This window comes from Cygnus atratus, chromosome 1, assembly GCF_013377495.2.
Source record: "Cygnus atratus isolate AKBS03 ecotype Queensland, Australia chromosome 1, CAtr_DNAZoo_HiC_assembly, whole genome shotgun sequence".
In the NCBI taxonomy this organism is placed as follows: domain Eukaryota; kingdom Metazoa; phylum Chordata; class Aves; order Anseriformes; family Anatidae; genus Cygnus; species Cygnus atratus.
This window is the reverse complement of record NC_066362.1, coordinates 18,047,961-18,068,587: the sequence shown is the minus strand read 5'-3', so window position 1 is coordinate 18,068,587 and position 20,627 is coordinate 18,047,961. Positions and strand designations below refer to the sequence as shown.

The window sequence follows — 20,627 nt, the reverse complement described above, 5'->3', positions numbered from 1 at the left end:
CCATCTGAAACTGGCTCTTAACTGACATGGGGCAGCTGCTGGGCTCTTCTCCATTCCTAAGACCGAACTGTTGTTACCAAACCCTTGCCAGATAAACCCAACACAAGGTAGGCAACATATATATATATATATACATATATATAGAAAAAAATTATCAGGTGATATTCTTTTCATTAAAGATAACATTTTTTTCTTTCTCTGGCAAAAAAAAAAAAAATCGAAGGTCTGGGGAAAGGTTCAATAAAAACAAGACAGGTATGACACTGAGAAAAGTCATGGTCTTAGTAAGAATCAAATTTAAAATCTTATAAATTCAGTCTTCACCTAGTCCTTGATTTCTTCATGATATGACTTTCTGTGTTTTATTTTATAATAAACCAACTTTAGCTTTCATTTGTATGACATAGTCTTAGATCTATGCGTATTTTGAAGACTTTGGATTCAGAAATCCTGTTGCACAGTATGCACCCTCTTTTTATTCAGGGAAAAAATTTCTGAATAAGAAAGGTTGAGGAAGAATCACTTGTTCTTATTGTATATCTGGCGAATGTTAATAGCTCTAAATCAGCAGTCGTGATTTATTTATTTTCTACTGTGGGCTCATTAGTTGCATCCATATCTTCTCCCACTAAAAGTCCCCTAAAATGTTTTCTAATTTGTTGGTACATTTTTACCACTAGCTGTGAAGGAAAAGGAGAGCTCTTCCTACCTGCAATTGAGTGCTACATCAGCTTGTCTTAGCAAATGGCCAAAAATAAATCAATTGTATTTTGCACTACCTAAAGAGAAAAATCATTCTAATCAAAGTGGTGATTTACCAGACTACAAGCGAGTGAGTGCTTTGTTTTTTTTTTCTTTCATTAGACTAACTAAAAAAGATTTTGTTCTTCATTCATTGTGAGATAGAACCCTATGCAATACTAGAATAAATAAATAACAACATATTCCTTACAATGTTTAACCAAACCAGAATAGTACCTGTTGGTATTATAAGCCTTCTAATTGAAGTAATAACTTAGGATAAAAACAAAAACAAGCAAACAAAAAAAGTCATGTTTATCATGCTTTTTTTTTTTTCCGTAAAAGATAGAATAGGTAGGGATATTCCAAAGAATTGCCATTTAATGATCTTCTACAGCAGTTCTAAGGAGTCCCTAAGACACATTCATCAGCTTTCTGATGTTGTTTGTTTCTCATTTAACAAATAAATAAAAGAAATAGGGACAGATTTCTTAAATATTCTGAAATATTTTCACTTATGAAAGTCACATTGTTTCAATATTTACATTAGCATTTAATTTAAGTAAAAATACTGAGAGATTTTCAGTAGAAATTTACACAACAGTAAGGTCATTGCAAGGGAGACCATGCTTTCTTATTGGGAACAAGTTTATGAATAAGATGGATATTGCATTGTGACTTATATTGTTGCATTATGATTTGATTATGCTTGATTACAATACATAAAATTTGCTATCGACAACTGATTTTTATTTTTTTTCCTCAATTTTGTAATGTGTTTATTTGCATCTTGATTCTACTTGCAACAGCTTAGATAATGACTAAGATTATGTCATATCAAGGGTAAACAACTCATACAGCCTCAATAGTTTTTCAAAGATAATTTACTAGAAAGCTTGAAGAATGCATCTGTACACAGCTAAGGTCAATGGCTAATTTATGTTCCTTTGCATACTTTGTATACCTGGCATACTTTATCTGCAAAGGAAGTTATTGTAGGGTAGATAATATACAAATTTACAAAGGCATTTACTAATCACCTTAATTTTTGTGATGGTTATTTATTACAAAAATATTCTAATTCATAATTACCAATTTTTAATTAAATGATAATAAGATCATAATGATATGCCAATCTTATTAATGGTATGAGAATACATCAAAAATATAGTTTAACTCTTGCTTTCAAGAATTTATGAATATTTTCTGAAGCAGGGAGCAAACGTATTCTTCATGCAATTTTTTTTCTATTTTTGATAATGCATCTAATACCTTTAAAAGACAATGACAAAAGGCCAGTTTACCTAAATGGGTAGTGGATTTTACTCAGAAAGTAAAAAATGAACACTCTCTTAAAATTTCACATTTAAAATGAGAATAACTGCTCTCGGATCCATATCTTTGATATGAAAGTGTGATATTTTCACTGGATGCACCAAACTCCAAGTTCAAGCTATTACATCATTTGGGCAATGTATCTTTAAAAATAAAGGCAAAACCAATTCAGGACTCTGAAACTACAAGCATTAAAAGAAAAAAAAATCAAAGAAACAGCAATAATGTGAAAACGTAATGGCTCATATTCCCTGGAAATACCACTCTAGGGTTGTTTTTGCAGAAGAGAATTTAGCCCATTTCTTTGTATTTCATGACCTCCATTGAAACATGATAGCTATGACAAAGAAGTGAAAAAAATATGTCTCTAATACTAGGCAAACAACAATAACAAGGAGATTTTAAACTGTTTATATACCAGTAACAGCCATTTCCCCTTGGGCTTCCATCCTACAAACACTTATCACTTATCTTAATATACATTGGTAGTTTCAATAACTTCAGTGAGATCACAAATGTCTTCCAAACCAGAGATTTAAATCTTGCCTATGCCAGGAGAGGTTTTTGCTTATAACTATATTTGTATATTTAAACCATTCAATCTTTTAAACAGTAGCGCTATTATAGCAAGCTTTTGCCCATCTAGCATAAGAACTGGAGATCTGTGCAAGGTAGGGGCTCCTGCTGCCATAAATTATATCAGTAAAAAATAGACATGTACTTTGTCAGCAGTATCAGTTGAAAATAGCAACTGTATCCCTAGCTAACTCAATTATGTTGGAAAATCATAAGTACACTTGGTCTTACTTCAACTTGTTAAATATTACACAAATATTTTCAAATAAAAATACATTCTCCTGTGCACTTGCATGCTAAAAAAAAAAAAACAAAACACACAAACAAACAAAAAACTTTACTTTTGAATGCAAAATGAAAAACAGTGAGTTAGCTGAATAATTCTGGCATCTAACTATAATACTAAAGAAACCACTAATAGTTTAAGAACAGATAAATGAGTAAACTGAGTAAGTAAAGAGCCAGCGGCAGGAGGCTTCTGCAGTAGAAACAGCATTAGTCTCAGTGATAATCTAGACTTTCCATCCCCATCCTAAACCCTTTATCTGATTATAGAACTCAGAAAGATAAGAAAAATGAGGAGTTCTTCAAACAGCAAAGTAAAATTTCTCTATAAGTAATTGGTAAATCCACCCAGTGTTGAATTGACATATACACATGGGATATATTTCAAATTTACCTCCATATCTTTACTTTAAAAAGGTAAACAAACATCAGCCTGTGCTAGCCTCCTCCCAGGCTTTCCCCCCTCGATGCGAAATTCTGTCTGAGATGGTATCTGAGAATATCTGAGCTACCTCAGAATGAGAAGACATTCTGCCTGGACAACTAATTTCCTCTCCCTTCAAAAAAGCCTGCAAATCTGCTTATGTTCTGTTGTTTGTGCTGGTGTTAGAAAAAGGATTTTCTAATTGGTCCAGAAAAAAATACTCTGTATATCAAGGCAAATTTAAATAATTCAAATTACAATGACCCAAAGTAAGAGCTCTAAATATTTATGAAGTTTTCCATAATCTACTATTTTGATAAAATACTTTATTATAACACCTAAAGCAAAAATATTCTACCTGAAGATTTCCATAATGCATAATGCCTATGGTTGATTGTGTCTAGAACGTTTTAAAAGATCGTTTCCAGTGTATCTAAGAGTAAAAGAGGAAAAGAAAAAAATGGTGTCATCTGTATTAAGAAAGAAAAATGTCCTCCATTTGTTTCATGACTTATGACTATGTCCAAAATATTCAGTGTGTGTAAAAAACAAGCAAACAAAAAACCACACACACACACACACACACGAAAGCTCACAAAAACATCATTTTCATTAAGTGATTTAAAGCATTTGGCCGCTAAACTCTCTGAAGATACACCCGTTACTAAACACATTCCATTTCTCCATGTCTTCCCTGCATGGTAGTTATCCCTGAGCACAGCCCTTTCAAGGACCAAGACAGCAGCCCCATTCCAAAGAATTCTTTTTCTCACACTTTGCTGCTCCTATTATAGAAATCTGAAAGAGAGAAAACTAGAACAAGGCAGCATAGGAAAGATTCTGATAGGAAAAAAGAATCAGGTGGAATTGCAACCACAGCAAGATACTGCTTTATGAAACTCAAGCATCCTTCCAGTGGCAGTTAATGTGAAACACCAGCAAAATGTCTCTTGTGGTAGTTACAAATAACCTAAAACTGTCACCAGTCACTCTGTTAACTGAAGCAGTGGGAAAGCTTGATTAAATGATTTGCAATATCTAGGAACCTTGTTGCACTAGCAGGAAGATCACCCAGTATGCTTTTTTCCACTATCTTTGCCCTGAGGCTAGTCTTCTTCCCTCCCACCCCAGAAATCCCTTGTTTTTTAGCCTCCTAATATAGAAAAAACTGTGGCATTGGCTGTATTGGTTCTTCCATCCTTTTTAACTCATGCGGAGACCATGGTCCATTTTTGACAGCAAGTAGTAAAGAAATATTGTGGAAAAGGTAATGCACAATAGCAGCCATCACTTGAATGACACCATTCTATATTTCCTGACATTAGACTCACAGAATCACAGAATGGTTGAGATTGGAAGGGACCTCTAGAGAGCATCTAGTCCAACCTCCCTGTTCAAAAAGGGTGCCCTAGAGCACATTACCCAGGATTGTGTCCAAATAGTTGAGTATCTCCAGTGAAGGAGACTCCACAATCTCTTTGGGCAACCTGTTCCAGTCCTCAGTCACCTTCATAGTAAGGAAGTTTTTCCTCAAGTTCAGACAGAACTTCCTGTGTTTCACTTTGTGACTGTCACCTCTCGTCCTATCGCTGGGCACCACTGATAAGGGTCTAGCCCCATTCTCTTGACACCCTCCCTTCAGAAGCTTATACACATTGATCAGTTCCTCCCTGAGCCTTCTTTTCTCCAGTCTGAACAGGCCCAGCTCCCCTCTGCCTTTCTTCATATGACAGATACTCCAGTCCCTTAATCATTTTAGTAGCCCTCTGCTGGACTCTCTTCAGGTGCTCCATATCCCTCTTGAACTGGGGAACCCAGAACAGGACACAGTACTCCAGGTGAGGCCTCACCAGGGCTGAGTAGAAGGGAGGATCACCTCCCTCAACCTGCTTGCAATGCTCTTCCTGTTTTAAATCACAATAGCAAAATAGCAATTGTGGACAATGACACTCAGAAATGAGGGAAAGATCTGTCTTAGTGAGTGTACATGCCAGAGGATTCAGGCAGGTTATTTCCAATACATTGGAAAGATACACCAACATCACGACTAATACGAACACCCCATCCCACTGAATTAGCAGCTACACCAAGAGAGCAGTTTACCTGCAGTTGCACACAACTGCAGGTCTTCCTCCAAAAATAATAACCTTTATTGTCTTGGTAGTGGAAGCTAAATGATTATTAAACAGCAACACAAACAGGACCTTAAGTAAAAAACAAGCAGAGCTGCTTTTCCCAAAGAGCTTTCTTTTAGACCATTACTGCATGAATATACCTTTGGTGTGACAGGCTTTTTCTCTCCCCATGCCCTGCGCAAATCACAGAAGTGTGAAGTTAAAAATAGGGGCAAGCTTCGGAATCAGATGCAGGGGACTTGGAGAGAACCATTGAAGATGTACGTGGAGAGAAGCAAGTGATAAAAAAGTAAGAGAGGCGGATGAGCCGTGGCAGCTGGGGAAATGACTGATATCAAATATCCTTACCCACAAATTCATGTTTGGTGACTCAAGGGGTGGAGGAAGTTAGAAAAAAAGTGCTTCTAACTGCACCAGAAGTTCATGACAAAGGAATGCAGGGAAGAGACCAGAAGGTGTCTTACAGCTTTTTGTATCACATAGCCATAAAAATATCCAGCTCCTTGACATACCAGAGGAGGAAATATCTTGGCGACTATCAAAGAAAGAATAATGATCTGCCCATTTTCAGTTCTCCATATCTGTGATAGGTGAGTCTCAGTCAAATCAAAATCCATCTTCATACTATGGGCCTTTTGCATACAAAACTGAAGAAGTTTGACTTACATTAAATAAATAACTTTTGTAACAAGAAGTCTAGTTCTTTTTAGCTCTACCAAATCCTCTGCAGAAACAAAAGTGCTTTGCTTTCACACACCATAAAGTCTGTGATTAAAATTACTTGGCTGTTGGGTGAATTGACAACCCAGCCTCAGAACAAATTATGAATATATAAATGTACCCATCAAAAAAGGTAGAACTCAGGCATTGTGATGAATGCTCAGTAAGACATAGTACCTACACGCCCACATGTAAATATGGAGGGGTAGTAGTTACTAGCCTAGTTTCTGAATCTTAATACATGTGAAATTTGATCCAGAGCCCATTGAAATCAATGGAAAAATGTGTAATTATGTGTTGACTTCAATCAGGTGATTAATTCTTCCTTATATTTATCTGAACTGTATGCTTTTGTTCATAATCTCAGGGAAGCAACAAGCTTTTTCAATGGATGGAATGAGACGATGTAGCTATTGTGAACCATGACTACTGCTATACCATTTCAGAGGAAGAGAAAACTAGGGCATGTTCTGTGAATCCTAACACTGTGTCACAATGTGGTAATGAAACAGCACAGTAAGACTCTTCTGCTGTGAATAAAGAAGGGAAGACTGTTCTCACACTGAGGTGAGCATAGAGTCTTTTTTTCCAAAATGGAGTTTGCTTCACAATGAATCCCACACTCACTTCTCATTATATCTTGTTATCACTTAAGGCCTTGACCAAAGACAGACAGAAATCTGATATTAGTAATGGGAATCCTTTCAGGTGTTGAATACTCATCTGTGAGGCAGAAAAAGAAACACCCGTTAGTCAGTCTAGAGGAAATAAGAAATACCCATTTTGTCACAAGATTTGCAGCAACGGTTCAGATCCCACAAATGAGAAGGCACTATGACAAAGCAGCGTATTCTGACACCTAATTTCTCCATGCACATTCTGTGAATCCAGTCTTAGCTGATGAAGTAAATTCTATTTCTAAACCATGTCAGCTTTCCTGATTCCTAGATTATAATGGCCATTTACAGTCAGAATCACTTTGCCTGAAACCAGCTACAAGGGTGGTCTGCAAAATAGTCGATGCTTTCCAGAAATTATTTAATTAAAAAAGTAGATTTATTTAGATAGGCCTAATGTTGAGTCTTTTGCCATAAAGTACCCTGTGCTAGTGTCACGCTGCATCCAAAATTAAAGCAATTACCTGAGTTTTTTAAGGAGAATGTTTTTAAACAGTACGGAAAAGGAAATGCACTGTGCACAGCTTTAGATATATCAGTTTTATTTTTTTTATTATGCAAATTGCATTACTTTTATATACACAGATGTAAATTATTAGTATAACAATTGAATCCTTACAATCTCTTTGTAAGAGGTAAGAATGTTCTGTAATTCTTATGCCATCAGATCTGAATATGCATAAATACATACTTAAGCTAGAGCAGCTTCTCAGGCAATTGCTTTTCACCAGGATTTTATGCATAGCATAAAATGTTTCATATTATAAAATCAAATGGTAATCCTAAACTAGACTTGATCAACTTCTCATTTCACTGATATGTGAGAAGATTTAACAGTGAACACTTGTCCAGATTGGGAATAATTTTAAATAAATAAATCCGTAATTAACTGAAAGAACTAATTTATACAGGCACCTATAATTCTTTTTTGTTTGTTTGTTTGTTTGTTTTTACCAAACTGTTTATTTCTTTATTTTTTTTAATCACTTATTCTAGAATACAAATATTGCTACTTCTCACTTGATATGTATAGAAAACGAAGAATTTTCAGAATATTTACATTGGCAACCTCTACAACAAGAATTGCATATGCAAATGACTAATTTTCAACATGAACTGGATGACTGTACAAGCGAATTCCTACTTTCCCATGGTAAACATACTACTTAGTTGGGAAAATCAGTCCAGTAGACATACAAAGTTTTCACATTATATATTTTAAAAGTGAACCAAATAAAATTGGATCCTTGAACAGAATCAAGTAATGGTGTTGCAGTCCTTACTATAATCAGTGGATATTTTGTAGAATGACAGAATGGTTTGTATAAGAAGGGACCTTAAATATCATCTAGATCCAACACCCCTACCATAGGCAGGGACACCTCCCACTAGTCCAGATTGCTCAAAGCCCCATCCAGTCTGGACTTGAACACTTCCAGGGATGGGGCATCCATAACTTCTCTGGGCAACCTGTGCCAGTGCCTCACCACCCTCATGGTAAGGAATTTCTTCCCTATATCTAATCTAAATCTACCCTCTTTTAGTTTAAAGTCATTACTCCTTGCCCTATCACTGCACTCCCTGACAAAGAGTCCCTCCCCAGCTTTCCTGTAGGCCCCCTTTAGGGCCTCTACAGGATATATAAAGTCTCTGCTATAAAGTCTCCTCGGAGCCTTCTCTTCTCCAGGCTGAGCAACCTCAACTCCCTCAACCTTTCTCCATAGGAGAGGTTTTCCAGCCCCTTGATCATCTTTTGGCCCTCCTCCAGACTCATTCTAATACTTCCATGTCCTTCTTGTGATGGGGGCCCTAGTAGAGCTGGACGAAGTACTCTAGGTGGGGTCTAGGTGGGAGCAGAGTAGAGAAGGAGACTCATCTCCCTTGACCTGCTGGCCATGCTTCTTTTGATGCAGCCCAGTATATCGTTGGCTTTCTGGACTGCAAGTGCACATTGCCAGCTAATGTTGAGCTTCTCATCAACCAACACCCCTAAGTCCTTCTCCTCAGGGCTGTTTTCAATCCATTCTCTGCCCAGCCTGTATTAGTACCTGCCCCAGGCTAGATGCAGGACCTTGCATGTGGCCTTGTTGAACTTCATGAGGTTCACCCAAGCCCACCTCTCAAGTATGTCCAGGTCCCTCAGGATGGCATCTCTTCCCTCCAGTGTGTCAACTGCACCACATAGCTTGGTGTCATCAGCAAACTTGGTAAGGGTGCACTCGATTTCACTGCCCATGTCACTGACAAAGATGTTAAACAGCACTGGTCCCAGTACTGACTGCTGAGGAACACCACTCGTTACTGATCTCCACTTGGGCATGGAGCCGTTGACCACAATTCTTTGAGTGCAACCATCCAGTCCATTCCTCTACCCACCAAGTAGTCCCTTTGTCAAATTCATGTCTCTCCAATTTGCAGACAAGGGTATCATGTGGAATAGTGTCAAAGGCTTTGCACAACTCCAGGTAGATGATGTCAGTTGCTCTTCCCCTATCCACCAATGCTGTAACCCTGTCATAGAAGGCCACTGGATTTGTCAGTTATGATCTGCCCTAAGTGCAGCCAAGTTGGCTGTCACCAATCATCTTTTTATTTTCCATGTGCCTTAGCATACTTTCCAGGAGGATCTGCTCCATGATCTTGCTGGGCACAGATTTAAGACTGACTGGCCTGTAGTTCCCTGGGTCTTCCTTTTCCCTTTTTTAAAAATGGGGGTTATGTTGCCCCTCTTCCAGTCAGTGGGAACTTCACTGGACTGCCATGACTTCTGAAATATGAGGGATAGTGGCTTAATAACTTTATCCACCAGTTCTCTCAGGACCCACAGATGTATCTCATCAGGCCCCATTTAGTCAACAGAGCCAGGTAATTCAAGGCAGTTCATCTCACCTTAAAGCAGACACCTAATGTTAGGAAAACTGAATTTCTCCATGCTCTCTATTGACTAGAGTGGGTTTGCTTCATTTTTCACACACAGGTATCCTGCACCTACCTGGTATAGAGAGCTCTGCTCACCCTCCCTCTGGTGCTCCAGAAGGGTATGTCTTGCAGGTTTTATCTCATATACACTGGTCCCTTATGCCAACCTCAGTATTTCAAACACTCAGGTCCCAAATGGCAAGAAATGCCCACAACTGGGCAATCTGGACGTTAAGACTGTGAAATAAGGCAAGGTTATAAAAGTAATTCATGCCCTGGGGGAAAAAAAAAAAAAAAAAAAAAAAAGAAGAAGTTTTATGGTGGGCAGGGAGAAGGGTTGTGTTTGTTACAAAGATTCATACATGGTATTTGGTGAACTACAATGCGCTGATATTTTCTCTTTTTTCTTTAAATCTGCAGCACTGCATGCTGAAAGTGACCTACATCACTCTCCATACAGTACATCAAATAATCCATTATTTAACAAATCAGTGAAGCACCTCTACTAAATAAAAGGAACCTATAGCTTTAATCCCACTTCGATTAACTTCATTCTTCTCAGAAAGCAGACCTTAATTTATATCAATTTGCAGTAGTCTTTACAAGAAAATGCTACTTCACTTACACGTGCTGTTTGACAGCAAAATGAATATCTCAGGCATGTGGATACCCTATGATAGTTCCAATAAAAATTGCCCCTAGTAACAATGAGGAAGCTGAACACTTTCTGTCTGCTTAAATGATTTCTTTGGTTAGACAGATGATGAGGTTTAATGATGTATGTTGTGAATTCTCTCCACTAACAAATACAAGTAACATTTTGATCAGTGGAAAGACCTCAAGGACATTTGGTACAGCCATTTAAAGTTTCCTTTACATCTCTGTAGACAGGAGTTTTGTTATAGTATTCAGATATACAATTATAGATCTCGGTAAAGGACAAATTGAGTTAAATATTTTTGAAGGACAGTAAACCAGCATGTTATTTTTTGTCAGTAGGGAAGCCAAGCAAAAGAGTCTTTCAGGACAATGTTTTGTAAGTGGGGCAATCTAGACTTAATCAGTTAATTACATGATTAGGGACTATACTTAATTTAGGTGGCCCAATTTTGCTGAGTACCTATACTTAAGTCAAATGGAACACCTAGAACAGAAAGGACTGAACTGACTTACTCCAAAAAATATCTCTGTCTGAAGACTGAGGAATTACCTGCAACCTAGGTGATGTGGGTTCAAAATATTGCTTCTCATCTAGTAGAACGAGGTTACAAAATGTATGTTGGACCACCAGTGTAGGACTAAAGTAACCACAGGGCTCTGACATATTATGCAGGTGAAGGAACGGGTGCTTATTTTAAAAAAAAATCAGTACTAACACCTTGATTGTTATAAAAAAACAAACGCCAAGGTCCCCAACTATAAGCAGAACTGGACACTTCACTCCCATCCATGTTTATGCAGAGTTAGAGTTGACGGAAACTGCAGACCAAATTTAGATATCTAAGTCGAGACTTCTATTCAGTTGCTCACTCTCTATTGGGCATACGTGGCAAGGGTTTGGTAGCAGGGGGCTGATGTGTTGGCCTCTGTGAGAAGAGCCCAGAAGCTGTCCCATATCAGATCAGAATCAGTTCCAGCCAGCTCAGTTCCAGCCAGCTCCAAAAGGGACCTGCTGCTGCCCAGAGCCGAGCCAATGAGAGATGCTGGTTGGGCTTCTGTGAGAGCAGATTTAAGAAAGGGATAAACAAAACAAAACAAAACAAAACAAAAAACGAAAACAAAACAACAACAAAAAACTGTGCAACAGAAGTTGGGAGAGAGAGGAGTGAGAAACAGCTCTGTGGACACCAAGGTCAGTGCAGAAGAAGGGCAGGAGGTGCTCCAGGCACAAAGCAGAAGTTCCCCTGTGGCCTGTGGAGAGGCCCCTGGTGGAGCAGGCTGTCCCCCTGCAGCCCATGGGTCCCACATGGAGCAGATCTCCACGTTGCAGCCCGTGGAGGAGCCCCCGGTGGAGCAGGTGGATGTGGCCTGGAGGAGGCTGCAGCCTATGGAGAGCCTCTGCAGGATCAGGCCCTGGGCCGGAGCTGCAGCCCATGGAGAGGAGCCCACGCAGGAGCAGAAGGTCTGGGGGGAGCTGCTGCCCGTGGGGGACCCAGGTTGGAGCAGTTTGCTCCTGACGGATGGACCCTGTGGTACGGATCCATGTTGGAGCAGTTCTTGAAGAGCTGCTGCCTGTGGGAAGCCCATGCAAGATCAGTTCAGGAAGGACGGCATCCCATGGGAGGGACCCCCACATGGAGCAGGGGCAGAGAGTGCAGATGAAGGAGTGGCAGGTGACAAAGCATTATGGACTAACTGCAACCCCCATTATGTTCCCCTGTGCCACTTAGGGGGAGGAAGTAGAAGAGGTTAGATAGGGGGTGGGAAGTGGGGGGTGAGAAGGTGTTTTTAATTTGCTTTTAGTTTCTTGGTCCTCTAGTCTGTTAGACAATAAATTACATTCAGCTCCCTAGGCTGAGTCTTTTTTGCCCATGATTGTAATTGGTGAGTGATCTCCATGTCCTTATCTCAACCTTTAAGCCATTTATTGTATTTTCTGCCTCTCTTCCTTTGAGGATGGGGAGTGAGAGAGCAGTATGGCGGAGCTCAGCTGCTCAGCAGTGTGAAACCACCACACATATACACTGGTATCTAGTGCTTTTTGAAGTGCCTTTAGGTTGCCTGCCTCCAGCTGGTGATTCAAAGAAGCACAGATCTCCTGGAAGTCTGAAACCATAACTGACAGCCTTGGGTTGACGTTTTTGACATTATAGGACATCTCAGGTATGTTCAATGACTCTCATGAGGTAACCAAGCACAGTCCTTTGTCCTAGGGAGTTATTCAGTCCTTTGAGACTAGAGAGTTATTCATCTGAGCAAACATAGACACTTATTTTAAGCTGAATGTCTCTGTAGACTTTGTTGACTTTACAGACCAGGCATTAAGATACCAAACTTTAGGTAGGTTTATCAAAACACTAAACATGACAAGATGTAGGTTCCTTGGTAGATTTATCATGAAATTATCCTCACCACAAAATGGTTGCCAAAAATCAATAAATGAACTTGTTTCAAAAAGCTGAAAAATCTGCCTTCTGGTTTATAATTCCATGGTTGACAAACACTGTTAGAGCCAGTGGAAAAACTAATATTAGGGAAATGTTTTCTTTATGGTGTTTCTCAGAGACTGTTAATGAGAAGATACTCTCAGAAAAGTCTGTTTAGGATTTGTGGTTTCTAACTAAAGAAAAAGATGCCAGTCCTGAAATTCTATTTTTTTAATATCATTTTAGATTATTTTGTACTGTGTTACACTGTGAGCATATGTATAATTAATGTGGCAGCAACAAATCCAAACATATGGATTTGTATGTTTTATGTTGGTCTTTGTTAAAAGGATAACAATCTGTGCAAACACGAACAAACCCTGTTGCCCTTCACTCTTCCCTCCCTCTGGGATTAGCATTGTACTACCTGTAAAGACAGTTTACTAAGATTTTTGATGTTTAAATTTGCAGACATCTAAGCAAATGTTATAATTTTGCAGTAAAGTTTTATTTACACATGAATTTTTACTGTTTTGTGGTCAGTTAATTGAGAAATGGATGTCTGACTTAAGTTCAGATAAAACATTACTAGAACAAAAATGACTTCTTCAAATAAGTCCCTCTATTTTATATATAGCTTAAAAAGAGACATCTAATTGGGTCTATATCAATTCAAGAAATAACACTTCATCGCATTCCTAATTTGTTGTTTGGACATTGATTATCTCAACTTTAAGATAAATTTGTGAGCTATTTAGGCCCCATAATACCATCACAAAAGTGATGATGTTTTATCAAGTCCATAAATGACAACAACACAATCTGTCTTGGGTGGTACCAAAGATCTGGGTAAAAACCACCTTTAAAAAGAAGATGAAAAATGGAAAAGACACACACACACACACACACACACACACAAACAATAACAAATAAACACAAACACAAGCAGGCAGCATTTTTTTGGCTGTGCAGTTTTCATGTGCAAAGCCCACTCTGGGGCTCAAATGTGTTGGCATCTAAGGCAGAGATGCACCCAAGCAAATTATAGCTTTGCTGAGGACAAGAGGAGGGGGGAAAGCACCATGTGTTTAAAATTAGAAACTCTTCTCAAAGCTGATGATTACAGTTAAATATAAATGAGGGAATCCAGCCCATGACTGTCAAACAGAAACAGCTCTATAGCCCCAAGGGCATTTCTTAAAATCTTATGAGTTCTAGCCTTTTGAACTAGAGAAGAAAGGTGATCAGTCACGCATCCCAGAATCATATAGGAAAAAAAAATTCTTAATAAGAGTCTTAAGATATTTGACCCACAAGATTTGATATAATATTCTTTATATACTATAAAATTATCTTGCTTGACTTCATCACAGGTCCCTGAGGAGTTATTGCATAGTCACTGCTACTCTGTTTTGTTAACTGCCCATTTTTTCCTTAAATGAACCTTGCTTAAGCTGCCTACTCATTTCAGCTTTCATAAAGGTCACTCATGATTTTGAAAGCATGGATGAAATACAAAAATACTGGTATTCTTTGTCTGGCTTTTATGATTTACTCATTTCCCTGTTTGCTTGTTCCTTTCATTCTCTTTACTCCCCCTCTTTTCCCTTTTGGCTCATATTCATTTTGTGCATGGATGCCTGAGGAGAAAAAAAAATGCCTCATAGATGCTTTTTCTCTTTTAACAAGTTAATGAAGAAATAATAGTCCAGGATGAAGCTATATTAGAAGCACACAGTCTTTTTCTTTATCTGACATATACAAGCAGCTTTTTTCCTAATCAACAGCAAGGTATCTATCTAGAAATTCTACAAATTATACTTTTTTATTCAATGGATAGTCATTCAATCAAGATGAAATGCATCTCAGCCAAGAAAGGAGCTAAAATCTATCAGTCTTAAGTGATCTGAAAAAATATAAAAAATAAAAAATAAAAAATAAAAAGAACCAAAGAGTAGAACAAAAGTCAGGAAGCATATAGGCTTGTTTCTCTTCTTATTTGCATTTTTTTCCTCTGGTAATACATTATGCCAGTATAAATGAGTGCATGACCAATGCCCGCGATTCATATTTATTCTTCTAAAAACCTACAGGAAATCACTCAAGCTATTGCTCTTGCAACTAAAACATCTGCACTGTCATGGATTTATTTCATATTACAGACTTAATTAGCTCATATGTGCATAAAATCTGAAGATGAAAAATGTCTTTCCTAATACAAGGAGGCAGGGTTTCAATGTCTCAAATCCTATTTATTTTCCTTTCAGAGATGGTACAGCATATAAAAAAATCTGGGGGCTACATGAAAGACTACGTATATTAGAACTTAGGGTTTCTACAAGTAGGATTTCATGCCATGAAGTAATGATAAGATCTCCTTTGTGCAATTATTCACTTAAAGGAATTTTTACTTGAGGAGAGAAACTAACAAATGGTTTAAAAGTACAGTGGGTACTTTCAGTGCTTCTACCAACTCTGGCAGCACATAATGTTATATTTAGAGTTATATATTTTTGTTGTTGGTTTTTTGTTTTGTTTTGTTTTGTTTGTTTGTTTGTTTTGTTTCTGAAGAGTGGACTCCAAAAGAAGCAGGGAAAGTATTTCATACAACATATGTTGGTACATGTTCTGAAAGTCAAGAAACTGAAAAGGGGCTTTTATTTTCTCAGATCTTTTGCAGTTACAATAATCTTATGTGATCTCTAGTTATTTATTTTTCAAGCAGCAATGATTTTTGAAGCCATCACTGACCCTTTAAAATTGGTAAAAGGTTTCCATTTGTTTCCAGATTTTAATGACTTCCAAAATGTCAACTTCAGTTTAAACGGTCAAAGCTCCTTCTCAGCCCCAAAGTAATTCAAACAAAAATCAGAAATATCCTCCTGAAACTCACTAATTTGACATGCCCAGACACAGTTGTTGGGATAGGTAGGGACACATGATTAGTGTAGCTTTATAGCGAAGAAGCTACCACATCACATTATGTGCAGGTTGCTCCACATCATATCTCCCTCAAACTCTTAGTCTCAGCCTGTCTAATAGGAGACACTGTCCTGATTTAAAAACATATACACAATGCATCTAACTTTTTTTTTTTTTTCTCAGAAAACAAAAAAAAAAAAAATTACCAAAATCAACAAGAGACTGCAACTTGATCCTTTGCTTGGCTGACAGGGGAAGAACTGATTTCACCCATCAGTAAAGATGGGAACGCAGGAAATGAAAAATACAATACAAAAATAAAATAGACAGTGACTGAAATTTTACATCTGGGCATTCTCAGTGATGATCTGCTAGGATTTTGGCAGAGCATAATGAAGAACCATCTTCTTTGTGACCTCGCTGCACATTTTCTCTGCCCAGCTTGGCAGGCACATCTGCTCCTGGAACAATTTGCATGAGGCAAATTTTAATTGAGTCACTGAAACACATAGACGTAGTCTGGAAAAAAATAAAAAATAGAACCCTGCTTTTTCACCAGAAAAAGAGAAAAATCCAAGAGTTAGAAAATAATAACTGGTCCAGTAATAATAAAGTATTTCCAATTTCTGCTGTTTTGTATATTTCAAAGCTAAATCCCTTCATCTTTCCTTTTCTAAATTAATCTTTTTCTTTCCCACTGCAAAAATATTTCATTATAGCATACACTGACATGTTTCTTTTCGTATTAGCCTGCCCTTCCAAAGTGAATGAATCTTGGCAATCAAGTTATCCAAGAAGTTCACCCAAACAAACCACCCATCTCAGCAAAATCAAAACCCAGCTAAGGATGACTAAATGCTAAAATTAAACAAAACAATTTCCATTTCAGTTTAATTTGAAAATAACAAAGAAAATACCAATATATGAAAAAAATTACATTAAATAATTGTTCAGCTAACATTTTATTTAAATCTAAATGCTGACACTAAAGTTCCTGCTGAAGTCTTTACTTGCCCATGCTGCATTTCCTACATAAAAGTGAAAGCTGTTGACTCTTAACTGAAGTCCTGATCCTGTACACTATTTTAGGTGCACATATGTATATGTACATATACATACACACAGAATAAACGCTGCTCATTAACTGCATAATCCCTGAGTTTTCGCAGCACTGTAAGTGATCAGCACTATCTCGAGATGACAAGCAGGTAGCCACATACAGTTCATGAGCAATTCACATCTGGTTACCATGCTGGGACTGCAGCATGTGGGCAGTCTGTTGAAGTGAAGATTTGGGGGTAATGCAAATTCTGTGTCAGAGAAAGTAAAGCAGCCAGGCTTTGAGAGCCGCATTGCAGCCAATCTTCTCTGGTAGTAAGCTGCACACCTTGCCCAACCCTGTCCCACAGCAGAGCAGATACAAGGAGTGTTAGGGTAGCAGACATTACAAGTGGACATAGGTAGGAGCATTAGGAGCCTACCCACGAGCCCATTCAGACTAACCCCTCAGAGGAGCCCTGCTAAACACACAGTATCTAGTTTTGGCTCTTGCCCAAATGAAGATGTTGAAATGTGGTTCATGCACCCACTGAAGGCTAGCCAGCTGAATCCACCCTGTAGCTGAGCTGGTTGACATCAAACACTGGTCCGAAGCTTGGGGAGATCCCTAGCCAGCTCTGCTGACTTGCAGAGACTGCCTGAGTTCAGGTGACCTACATATGCTCTTTGCCCTTTCAACAAAAGACACCAGTAACTTTCTAGGAAGGATTTTAGGCAACCTTTCCAGTCGAATACCTCAAAAGCAAATACAATACAGTGGAGACACCAGACATGGTTGATAGGTCTCATACAAGTTTCAAGGAGAGGTATACTCAGCTTTGAGGTAGATGCAGTGTAGGAACTCATCTATTTTGTCACAAGCCTCTGTCCCCCTGATGACATAACATGGGGGCACACATTTCTTAAGCAAGCACTTGTTAGAGGTCCCTTACTGAGGACAGAAAACACCCAGTATGTTCTGAATAGACTATTACCTCTTTTAAAGAGGAAAAAGGAAGTTAGCTTGCTTAACTGATACATTTAGATAGCATCAGCATTCTATTAATGGTAGAACAATTTCTTTAATAATTAACATATTTTTCACTGGATGTACACAGAGTTTGTTTAACATGAAAATGTAAGTAGGAAAGCGAAACTCAGCAATACATTCCAGGAATGGGATAGGAGAAAAATGTAATTGTGAAATAGTGCTGAATTAATACTGCCATACGAGTTCTAATTTTCGCTCTAATTTCATTTAACATTGCTTGGTTTTATCAGAGTACTGAAATGCTTCAAAAAAAAAAGTCTTTATGTTTTGTGTACAATTTTTTTTTTCAGGCATATCTATACATTTATCCATAAAATGCAATTATACACCTAAAAAAGGAGCCGCCTATTTTTCATCTTGCTTTATTTACATATTCTGACAATTCATTGAAAATATTGCAACGTGCACTATGGTTTTCATGCAGTACTGCCTGCAGACCCATTAGGAATAGGAAGTTGAGTCAAGAAAGCATGCAGGTATACACAGTGTTTTCTAAATACAGAGATCAGGCCAAAAGCCAGCACACTGTAAAATGGGAAAGCATCCAAAAGAGAGCTTTATGCTGTTCTCAGGCATAAATATTTATCAACCAGTGCAAGAGAATGTGACGTTCCTCTGCAAGCAAAGAATTTGCTCAGAAAGCATTCCAGAAGAGACAGAGGGGATGGAGAAAGAAGAAGGGAAAAATAAAAGACCAAGAAAAACCTGTTGCCTTTATGATGTCAAGCTGGGTTATAGCATAGAGCCCCAACTAAGAAGCTGAACTAATCACTGTTACTTTTGTTGTAAGGGAGAATGAAGCCTCTTCCAGAACACCAGCCATCTCCATTACTTGCCAGCCACTGAGTGAAGCACAACCAAAACGGCAAAAGACCAGTACACCACTTGAAAGCTCAAGATAATTTACAAGTTGATGCATGTGCTAAATGAAAACAAGCAGACTGTGAGCATGCACCACACTCATCTCATTAAAGCATTACACACCTTTTCTAGCTTTCATTTACTTTCCTCTCAGAGAAACACAATCAGCTTGCTTAGTTTCCTAATGAGTATAATAGACAATCATGTAAAGTAGACTATTGCTTGGCAAAAATACAGCAGAGAACTGCAGGCAGTCTATTAGATGTAAACTTGCTTAATTCTTTAATTATGTGTCTTTGATCAAAAGCAGCTCACTTGGAAAGAGTTTTTAAAAAGCAAAGTAATGAGCGCTCACCTTTCATGTACAGCATTGACTGTTAGGCCAACCCGATATAACTGTGGTATCACTGATTGTATGTCAAGCACACCACTAAAAATTGAGATAATAAATGTTACTTACAGCTATTAAAGCTTTTCTTTTTTGGAGACACAGGCCTGTAAGAGCTGTTCTGCACTTTTAGCTTTTCTTTCCATCTCTGTCAAGAATCTCAGTGAATTTTTAAAAGAGATAATTGAGGCCATTTATCATTTTTTTCTCTGCTTTGTCCTCAACCCCTTTCGTTTCCTCATTAACCTCAAAAATCTCTGTTGAAGATCTCTTTCCTATTACTTCCAACACCTTACTGTTCCTTGGACTTTGTCTTCTGACAACCCTTAATCTAGACACAATCTCTTCCAGCCTCTCCTACCTGGTACCTATTTATCACACACGGCTATTTCCTTCTCATCTCCTTCCTACCTCAAACAAAATGTCTTCAAACATTATTTTTTTTTCTGTTCAGATTTGGTGTCTTAATGTTAACCTCCTCAAACTCAGCTATTCCCAAACTAAGGCCATGATCCCAACAGGGACTATGAAAGGCACAAAAGAGTTGGAAAAAAAAAAAAAAAGAAAAAAAAAAAGGTTAATGTCATTTGCTACCTAGTTTTTACAATCACACTAAATTATTGGCCTGGAAATGGTGTGAAAACTGGAAAAGCTTCAGGAACCCCTACTATAACTTAGAATCATAGAATCATTTAGGTTGAAAAAGACCCACAAGATCAAGCCCAACCATCACCAAACACTACCAAATCCACCACTAAACTATGTCCCTAAGAGCCACATCCACACGTCTCTTAAACACCTCCAGGGAACCACTCTTTTCATGAAGAAATTCTTCCTGACATCTGATCTAAACCGCCATGGCACAACTTGAGGCTGTTTCCTCGTGTCCTATCATTTGTCACCTAAGAAAAGAGACCAACAGCCAGCTCACCACAACTTCTATTCACGTAGTTGTAGGGAGTGATGAGGTCTCCTCTCAGCCTCCTTTTCTCAAGACTAAATAATTCCAGTTCCCTCAGATGCTCCTCGTATATCTTGTTTTCCAGTCCCTTCACCAGCTTTGTGGCTCTTTAAATGCATTCCAGCAACCCAATGTACTTCTTGAAATGAGAGGCCCAAAGCTAACAAGGTACTTGAGGTGCAGTCTCACCAGTGCTGAGTACAGAGGGATAGTCTCTTCCCTGGTCCTGGTGGCCACACTATTTCTGATGCAGGCCAGGTTGCCATTGGCCTTCCTGGCAACCAGGGCACACTGCTGGCTCCTGCTCAGCCAGCTGCTGACCAGCACCCCCTGGTTCTTTCCTGCTGGGCTCTCTTCCCTGAGCCTATATCACTACATTGGGTTGTTGCGACCCAAGTGCAGGACCCAGCAGTTAGCCTTGTTGGGTGCCATGTGATTAGACATGGCCCATTTATCTAGCTTATCCAGATCCCTCTGCAAAGCCTTCCTACCCTCAAGCAGTTCAACA

At 38.4% G+C, this 20,627-nt stretch overlaps 1 protein-coding gene and 1 long non-coding RNA gene across 3 annotated transcripts in view; one reads left to right on the top strand and one right to left on the bottom strand.

Moving 5' to 3' along the window:
- TAFA5 (TAFA chemokine like family member 5) overlaps positions 1–20,627 on the bottom strand; it is a 428,308-nt gene that overhangs the window by 112,226 nt on the left and 295,455 nt on the right. The gene's annotated exons all lie outside the window — the stretch shown is intronic.
- On the top strand, positions 5,956–8,057 carry LOC126913410 (uncharacterized). Its single transcript, XR_007708653.1, has 3 exons — positions 5,956–6,086; positions 6,584–6,783; positions 7,890–8,057. It is a non-coding gene; the product is annotated as an uncharacterized LOC126913410 (long non-coding RNA).